The sequence below is a fragment of the Quercus robur genome, chromosome 1 (assembly GCF_932294415.1).
Source record: "Quercus robur chromosome 1, dhQueRobu3.1, whole genome shotgun sequence".
Lineage (NCBI taxonomy): Eukaryota > Viridiplantae > Streptophyta > Magnoliopsida > Fagales > Fagaceae > Quercus > Quercus robur.
The window spans coordinates 6614292-6622901 of record NC_065534.1 but is presented as its reverse complement, the minus strand read 5'-3'; the positions used below and the strand labels follow the sequence as shown (position 1 = coordinate 6622901).

The 8610-nt window shown below is 35.6% G+C and overlaps 1 long non-coding RNA gene across 2 annotated transcripts; it reads right to left on the bottom strand.

Moving 5' to 3' along the window:
- Nucleotides 1-2313: 2313 nt before the first annotated feature.
- On the bottom strand, nucleotides 2314-3458 carry LOC126718195 (uncharacterized). Of its 2 annotated transcripts, none has more exons than XR_007652855.1 (2): nucleotides 2841-3458; nucleotides 2314-2490 (listed from the first exon to the last, which is right to left on the bottom strand). It is a non-coding gene; the product is annotated as an uncharacterized LOC126718195 (long non-coding RNA). The 2 variants fall into 2 exon arrangements; XR_007652854.1 differs by having other exon boundaries at nucleotides 2314-2481.
- Between the last annotated feature and the right edge of the window lie 5152 nt (nucleotides 3459-8610).

Here is an 8610-nt window from a genome sequence, read left to right as displayed (position 1 = left end):
AATATCTTTAGGCGATAGCCTAATGGGTGATGTTAAGGGAAGGGTTCAAACTTGATTTCCTGGGTTTTCGGGTAAATTATCCAAAACAAAATAATAATAATAATAATAAAATAAATAAATAAAACAGGTGATAAGAAACATAATAAAACACAACATAAGGTTCAAAGAATTAAAAGCATATTTTTACTGAATGGAACACAGTTTGCATATGCGGCATATTGTAAAATTAACATGTGTCCTAACCCAAAATCATTTAACTCACTTAACCATAGTTAGCACACTTAAAAGGAGATATTAGGTCAAAAAACATGCCAATTTGGAGGAATTCCTCCAAACTGAGTTGCATATAAACTTTTTCCTTTGAGCTTTGAGTTTTGACCGTATGCTAAACAATAAGAGCAATACCTTAGTTACTTTAAATGTTAACCTCTTTTATTATTTTCTATAGGCAATTTTTGGTCCCAAACAAAAGGAGGGAAGATTCGAATTAATGACCTCCGCTTCATGATGCACTGTTATCAATCAATTGTGCAGCCTCTGGGGGTTATGAATGTTAATATCCCACATCATGCACTGAGCCAATTTTATTGATCCAATTTAGCATCAAAGCAAACATTTGGTTAGAAATTATCAGCCTGCTATGGTACTTACTGTCTAAAACTTTTGTAGGGTAGGTATAAAAACCATCAGAATCCAACTAAGGCCAGTTTAAGTTGAGGTGTTTGCAATGTCAAAGAAACAATAATCAATTCACCATTTAATTTGCCAGCACCGTCTGATTCCCATATAAGTGTCAATTTTTTCCAATATCCTTTTATTTATTCGACTCCTGGAGTGGTGTATGCATATTGCAATGGTTGTGATGAGCTAAAACTTGGCCTTAGACTCGTAGTAGATTTAAAGCTAGGCTTCTAGTGTTTGTCAAAAGCTTGTGTAGTTTAGAGCATCCACAGCAGTGGAACTAAAAATTTAGATTTTTAGCTCCACCAAAAGTTACTTTATCTATTATACCTACACACATGCTGCAGCAGTGGATCTATTTTAGCTATCAACGCAATAAAATAATATAAACATCACAATAAAATAATATATCCCCTATGATAAAATAATATATCCCACTACCAAAAAAAAAACCCAGCACCAACCACAACCACCTCTACCATCATCCTCAGCCACACCCACAGCCACAACCACCACTACCACCACCACCAGACACAACCAAACCCACAAACAAAATAAAAAATCAAACCACCATCATAGTCACCAATCCACCACCACAGCCACCAAACCCACAGGAAAAAAAAATCAAACACCGTACCAACAAACCATAGCCACAACAACCACCATCGCCACCACCACAGCCACCAAACCCACAGGAAAAAAAAAATCAAACATTGTACCACCAAACCATAGCCACAACAACCGCCATCACCACCACCATAGCCATTAAACCCACAGAAGAAAAAAAAAATCAAGCATCATTCCACCACCACAACCAAAATCCACAAACCCACTGTCAAAATCATCCACCACCACTACCATAGCCAAAATCAACCACCACCACCATAGCCACCAAACCCATATGAAAATACATTAAAAAAAAATAAATAAAAAAAAAAAAAACTCAATCACAACAAAGAGAGAGGCACGGACTAGGTGATGGGACTTGGGGAGATCGGCGATGGGGCTTGGGGTGGGTTGGCGAGCTAGGTCGGTGTAACATATCGGCGATGAGGGAGTTGGCTGTCGAGCTAGAGAGAAAAAAAAAATTGAAGAAAAAAGAAGAGAGAAGAGAAAAGGAAATGTTATTTAATGAGAGAAGGAGAGAGAAGTGAAATAAATTTTTTTTTTTTTTTACCTTTGAGCTACAGTGCACATCTAAAGATAGATGTGCACTGTAGCTAAGGAGCTAAATCTTTTAGATTTAGCTCCACTACTGCATCGTGAGTTTTTGGTGATTGAGAATTAAAAAATACCATTATACCTATATAGCACCACTGCTGTGAGTGCTTACAAACACAGATTTTTCACTATTAACTCATTGATCTTTGCAAGTTTTTAGACATTTATAAATTTCTTTTTATTTTTTTCTCTATGCAACAAATAATCAATGGAGCAATGTATCAAAGCCATGTTCCATTTTAGTCTCTAATTATTAGACCATTTGCACTCTAGTATAATATCCTAAATTTAATCAAAAATCTTATGTTTTACATCAACCCAATATAAATTGCCTCTAAACATTCATGCTAGAAACAATCTTTTAGACATTTCGTCAAACACACAAAACACAAGTCAAAGACAATCAATATATAACACGAAACTTCAATTTTTTCCACTAATTTAAACATTAAAAACCAGTACAATTTCCCAAAAAGATTCACAACATCACAAGCTACAAAAACACTAAATCAAAAACGACATGTAGTTTTTAAAGAACCCATCTAATCTTAAGCCCTCTCCTCTGATCCTCTGAGCGAGCTGGATATCCTTAGGCATAAAGGAGAGAGAAAAAAATATTTATAAAGTTGTTAAGAAAAGGGGAATGAAAACATAAGACTTTGTTAGTGAAAGAATAACATATTAAAGAGAAATGTAAAAGTTATTTTGATAAACTTTTTCATGGAAGTGAATTGGAGCAAATTTACCAAATGAAGCACCAAACACAAGTCATTTGAAGGGAATAATAATAATAATAATTATCTATATATACATATAAAACCGAAGCTTTTCAAGCACTCACAAATTTCCACATCAGCACATTATTTTAAATATATATATATATATAAAATAAAAAAATAAAAAACATAATAAAAGTTTTCTAAAACCCAATGCTCTACCTTTCGCCTTTCACGATTCTCTGCCATCTCTTCCCTGCCTTTCTCTACCAGCTCCTCCTTGATCAGACCCACGGCAAACCAACAGCAAAGCATCGCATCTAAAGACCCACAGATTCCTTTATGAAAACCCACCATACCTACAAAATAAAAGTTTTCTAAAACCTGATACTCTGCCTTACCTTTCATGACGCTCTGCATCTCTTCCTTGCCTTACTCTACTAGCTCATAGCACCTTATGCTATTAGCCTGTGAAGTAGTATTTTACAGGCTCATAGCACCTTATCATTATTGTTGAAGCCTCAACCACCATGAGATCTATCAAAATGTTGAGATGAATGCTTCTTTTGAAAAAAAAAAAAAAAGAGAAAAGAAAAAGAAAAGAGTATGATGACGATGCAATATGTAAGAAAAATCTTGGATTTTTATTGTTTATGTGACTGAAACTAATTTGTGAGTAAGAGAATGAAGAGGCTGAGATGGAGGGAGAGGAAGAGATTTGTGAGGATTAGAATAAAGAATAGAACTTTTGATCGTGTAGCCATTGGGAAAGAAAAGTCAAGGTATTGGGAAAGTAAAAATAATTTAAATGTGTGGATGAGAACAATTCAAGATAAGAGAAAAAAAATAACAAAGAAATAAAGATGAGAGAATTAAAATATGGTGGAGCAAGAATAAATATAAAGAGGAAAATACGGATTGGACTTATGCAATTTAGGAATTTAAGGGGTGTTTGGTACATGTTTTCAAACAACAATTTTCAATTTTTAAATAATGTTACATATATTTCTATACACTTTTTCATTCACACGTATTTTCACAAATATTTTCAAATAACAATTGTCAATTTTTAAGTGCATGTACCAAACACCCCTGAAAACTTCTTTTTACCCAAATAATTTCCCACCCGTTTCACCAAAAAAAAAAGAAAAAAAAAAGGGTAATTTCCCACCCTCATCCTCATGTCACTTTCTTTTCTATGGTAGTTATTAATTAATTTTCTTTTTATGGGCTCACTGATTGATTTTTTAAATTTATAAAATAGGTTGAGTGATATTAGATTATTTACATTATTCCAACTTATAATACTGCTATTCCAAGTTTGTTAAAAATTTCTTCAATCTTTTTATATTAGATTATTTACATTATTTCCTTTATATTTTAATAACTTATAATACTGCTATTCCAGGTTTGTTAACAATTTCTTTAATCTTTTTTAAAAAATATTGTTCCTATTGAGTATGATTTTCGAGTAATGGGAATAATTATATATTAATGTCGTCTTTTTTAGCATAAATTTTAGGTATAACAAATTATTATTGATATCAAAGAAATACCAAATTATTATTAGTGTTGGACTTATCATTGGTATTAGAATTTTTTTTCCCTTTTCAATTATAAATTTTATTTTCAAGTGATCATAACTTTAAGCAAAAGTAAAATCTAAAACTTTTGTTTTCAAATAAAAAAAAATTTAAAACTTTTGCTTAACTTTTCCATGCATCGCATGGGTTAGCGACTAAAATTGATAAATAAAATCGAAGCCTCTGCTGGCACCATAATTTTCCACGTTAGCACAACACAATATTTAAAAAATAAAAAATAAAATTAAAAACACTATTTTTCTCTCCAAAACCCGATACTTATCTTCTTTTTTTCTTTTTCTTTTTTTGGATAAAATCTAATATTTTAAGCTGAGTTTAGTCTAAAGATATTTATTTTAAAAAAAAAATATGCAATAAAAGAATAAGTAGGTTCCCGTGCATAGCACGGGTTTGTGATTAGCTATTATTATTATTATTATTATTATTGACAAATATGTTTTAAAGTTCATAAAAAGTAAAAAAACAACACACATGACACAATCTATATACTTGGTCTCAGAGTGCACAATCATATGAATGTGATGCATAACTTTTTTATTGGGTTATTTTGACCAATTTTAATTTTTGAGGGCCAAAACAGTAAAGGTGGTAATGTCTGCGCAGGCATACCTAGAGTGTATGCCGCAAGTGAACAGTCATTAATTCCCAACCAACTGTTCTTCTCAAAAAAAAAAAAAAAAAAAAAAAAAAGTTCCCAACCAATTGCGTTTCTTGCGTGGAAAGCATGGTTAACCGGAATCGTGGATCCCATTTTTTATGTTCTACTAAACATACTCTACCAATCATAATTTGTTACATTTTTTTTTTCCTTATAAAATAAACTTGGTTAGAAATTATAAAAAATAAAAAAATAAAAAAAAATAACATGTAACATATTACATTTTTTTTTAATAAATATTTTCAACTTATAACATCTGCTCCTGATATTATCAAACTAAAACATCAGTCGATTTTTTGTATAGACAGGATTAGAGGAGGCAAACAACTTCTCATAAAAGCCAACCAGCAAACCCGAAAAAATATGCTCATCATTCTGCCAAACTCCCTCCTCATCCCGCAACCCTTTAATGAAGTTCTGCCTCTTCCTTTGGGTAGCAATCCCATGAAAAAACTTCGTGTTCTTATCCCCACTCTCAAGCCATTGCACTCGTGATCTCTGCTACCACATCTTCTCTTCCTTCTCTAATAGTTTATTCAACTCTTTTTTGATGTTGTTAACATCCTGATGAGCCCCACTTCTCACTGATGTCTCTTCAGCCACCCACAGTCTCTCTCTTGTCTCCTTTATTCGTTTCTTAATGCTTCCAAAAGTCTCTCTGCTCCACTTTTTCAGTCTCTTCTAACACTTCTTCAATTTTGTTATGGCAGCAAACATGGGATTTCCCACCACCGGTTCAGCCCAAGCATCATTAATCACGGCTTTACAACCTGGATCAACCACCCACATAGATTCGAACCTGAAAGGTTTTCTTCTCCACTTTTGTTTCTCACCATTCAAGTTCAAAGATAGTACAATCGGTCTATGGTCTGATGTATAACAGTGTAGATGTTGTACCCTAGCCATAGGAAAACATGCTATCCATTCATAGTTTGCCACCCCACGGTCTAACCTCTCCCAAATCAATTCCCCTCTCCTCCAACCATGCCAAGTGAAATCCGGCCCCGAATAACCATGGTCCACAAAGCAGCAATGATCCAACACTTCCCTAAACATCTACATTTGTGAATGAGGGTGTGGTGCACCACCTCTTTTATCACTTACCTCCAAAAGCTCATTAAAATCACCAACACAACACCATGGAAGCTTTGGTTTTGAACTCAACATCCTCAGCATGTCCCACCCCTCACCCCGATGACTAGTAACAGGTTCTCCAAAAAATCCCGTCGTTCTCCATGCACTATCCAAACCACCATTCACTATAACATCAATATGATACTTTGAGAAGCTATCCGCCCACACCGTATCTCTACCTTTCCACATAAGAGCCAGCCACCGCCCCACCCATCACTATGGACAATGAACAAACCATCAATTTCTGACTTATTTTTAATCTGTTCCATTTGTGACTTACTTGACTATGTTTCCGAGGGAAACACAATCGTGGGATCTTGAGCTTGTATAATGTCACCAAGCTCTCGTTCTGCACGGTAGTTCCCAAGCCCCTCGCAATTCCATACTAAGAGATTCATTGTGTCCAACAGGATTGGGAACCAGCCTCCACTGATATCTCACTGTCTGTCACAGTCCTCTTCTTTTTGCAGCACTCTGCCTAATCCTCTCTTTCTAAAAATTCACGTAAGTTTCTTTTCAACAAAATGGGCTCTCTTTTAACCTCATTCTTCCCTTTATTAATTGGCCCTTGGACCTTTCCTCTGCCTTTTACAGCCCCAAATCAGACCTGGTCCTTGTTGAAGTCAATAGGCCCGGTACTAATACCTTGTTAGCCCATTTAACCAGGCCCATTTATCCCTAAAGGATGCATGCTGGCCGGTCCCTCCTCTACACTTCCCCCCAGAGTTTCAAACTTAGCCAGATCATTATCTATCTCCTCTAATTGCGCCTGAAAAGATACCTCCGAATCAATGCTAACTGTCACCCGGTTTGCTTCCCTGGGACCGTTGACCCCCGTAATTTCCGTACCTTCCATAATCATTTCCTCAGAACTCGGTCTTTCTTGGAAAGGAGCTTCCTAGTCAACTCTCCTCCCTGGATCACTGGCAAGTATGCTCTGCCGCCCCTCCTCACTTCCTGCACTGCCCGTCTCTGTGACACCAGCATTCAAGTCTCCCCTCTGATCATTCGCGTTAATTCCTGTGTCGATGACACCTTCATCACCACTATCTTCTTCATACCCCTCGACTCGGATCACACTCTTCCTTGATGGATCTGGGGTTGTTGCACGAAGCCATGACCTGAACTGCTTATCCCCTACATTCTGTGGAACTTTTATCTTCACCCCCGAATTGCTATCCCTATCACTATGAGTAAGCCTACCACTCATATTTGGAACTGCCCCACCCATCCATACCTCTTGCCATAGTAATTCTCTGCCCTTGACATAAAGGTTTTGTGATATCTATGGTGACCCGAAGTCTCATGAAATTGTACTTGTCTTGCTACCCCTCATCGAAAACATCCTCCACCACCTCACCAGCAAGGGAGACAATTTCCTTCGCCATATCCATCGAGGCGCTGCGGATCGGAATGTCGTGAACCTGAATCCAAAAGCTTGTTTTATCAAAAGCCACATTCTAGATGGGAGTATTCTTCTCTACCCGTTTCAAGGCCACAAGGTGTTTATCAAACAACCATGGTTCACCCTGCATAACCCGATCTATATCTTCTTCACTGGTAAAAACAAACAACACCCTATGATTTCCCATGTCCCGGACTTCAAAACCTTTTTTCGTTCTCCACACCAATCTAAAAGTTCAAGCGACAACCTCAATACTAATAGCCCTCCCTGTGAAAAACCTTGCTGCAATTAAATATTCCTCCCCCAAGGGTTCGTCTCAGACCTGATACTTGCCCCATTCACTTTCCGACAAAGAGAACTTCCCCCACATATCAGAAAGCTTCTCCATCGCACCTGATACTATAAAGTTGGTTTTTCAAATGTTAAATGCTAACATTTCTAAAACCCTTAATGTGAATACTATTAAGATTTGCATGTTAACTGTGTGAGCTAAGCCCTTATATACTGCTAACTTGACAAGAATATATTTGTTTAATCCTTTACAACAACTACATTTTATACTAGTTTTTTTCTTTTCTCTATCGGTGAAAGTAGGTTTACTTCGATACGGTTTTCCTTCTTTTTACTTTCCTGTTTCATGTATTTCAGTTGCTTGTCTTTATACTTTTTCTTTTCTTTTCTTTTCTTTTTTTTTTATAGAATCGGCGATCTGCCATTATTTGTTGCAATGATTGTGACTGAGATCACGAAATGAGAGTGTGCCTATGTGAGAACTAAGAAGTCACTCATTAGGTAGGGTTATGTTTGTTTCTACTATAAAATGTTTTTATTATATTTTCGATTAAAGCATTTTAATCAAATTATTTATAGGTTTTCGGAGTGGAATAAAATTTTCGAAATACTAACCACTAAAACAGGTGCCTCCTAGCCACCATCTACGTTTTCTACCACCAAATTGATAGTCCCAGCCACTAAATGGGAGGGGGATTGTAACATTGTACATATTTTTGTAAAATGATTTAGCAAGTAAAGTATTTTACAATCAATTGAAAATTTTCAGTTTGATAAACATTTTACAATAAAACAAACACAATAAAATGATGAAAATATTTTCTGTACAGCAAAACAAACCTAAGAGTTTCTCCAATTTTTTCTAAAGTTGTCTTGACTAACTATCAGAGTCAATGATCG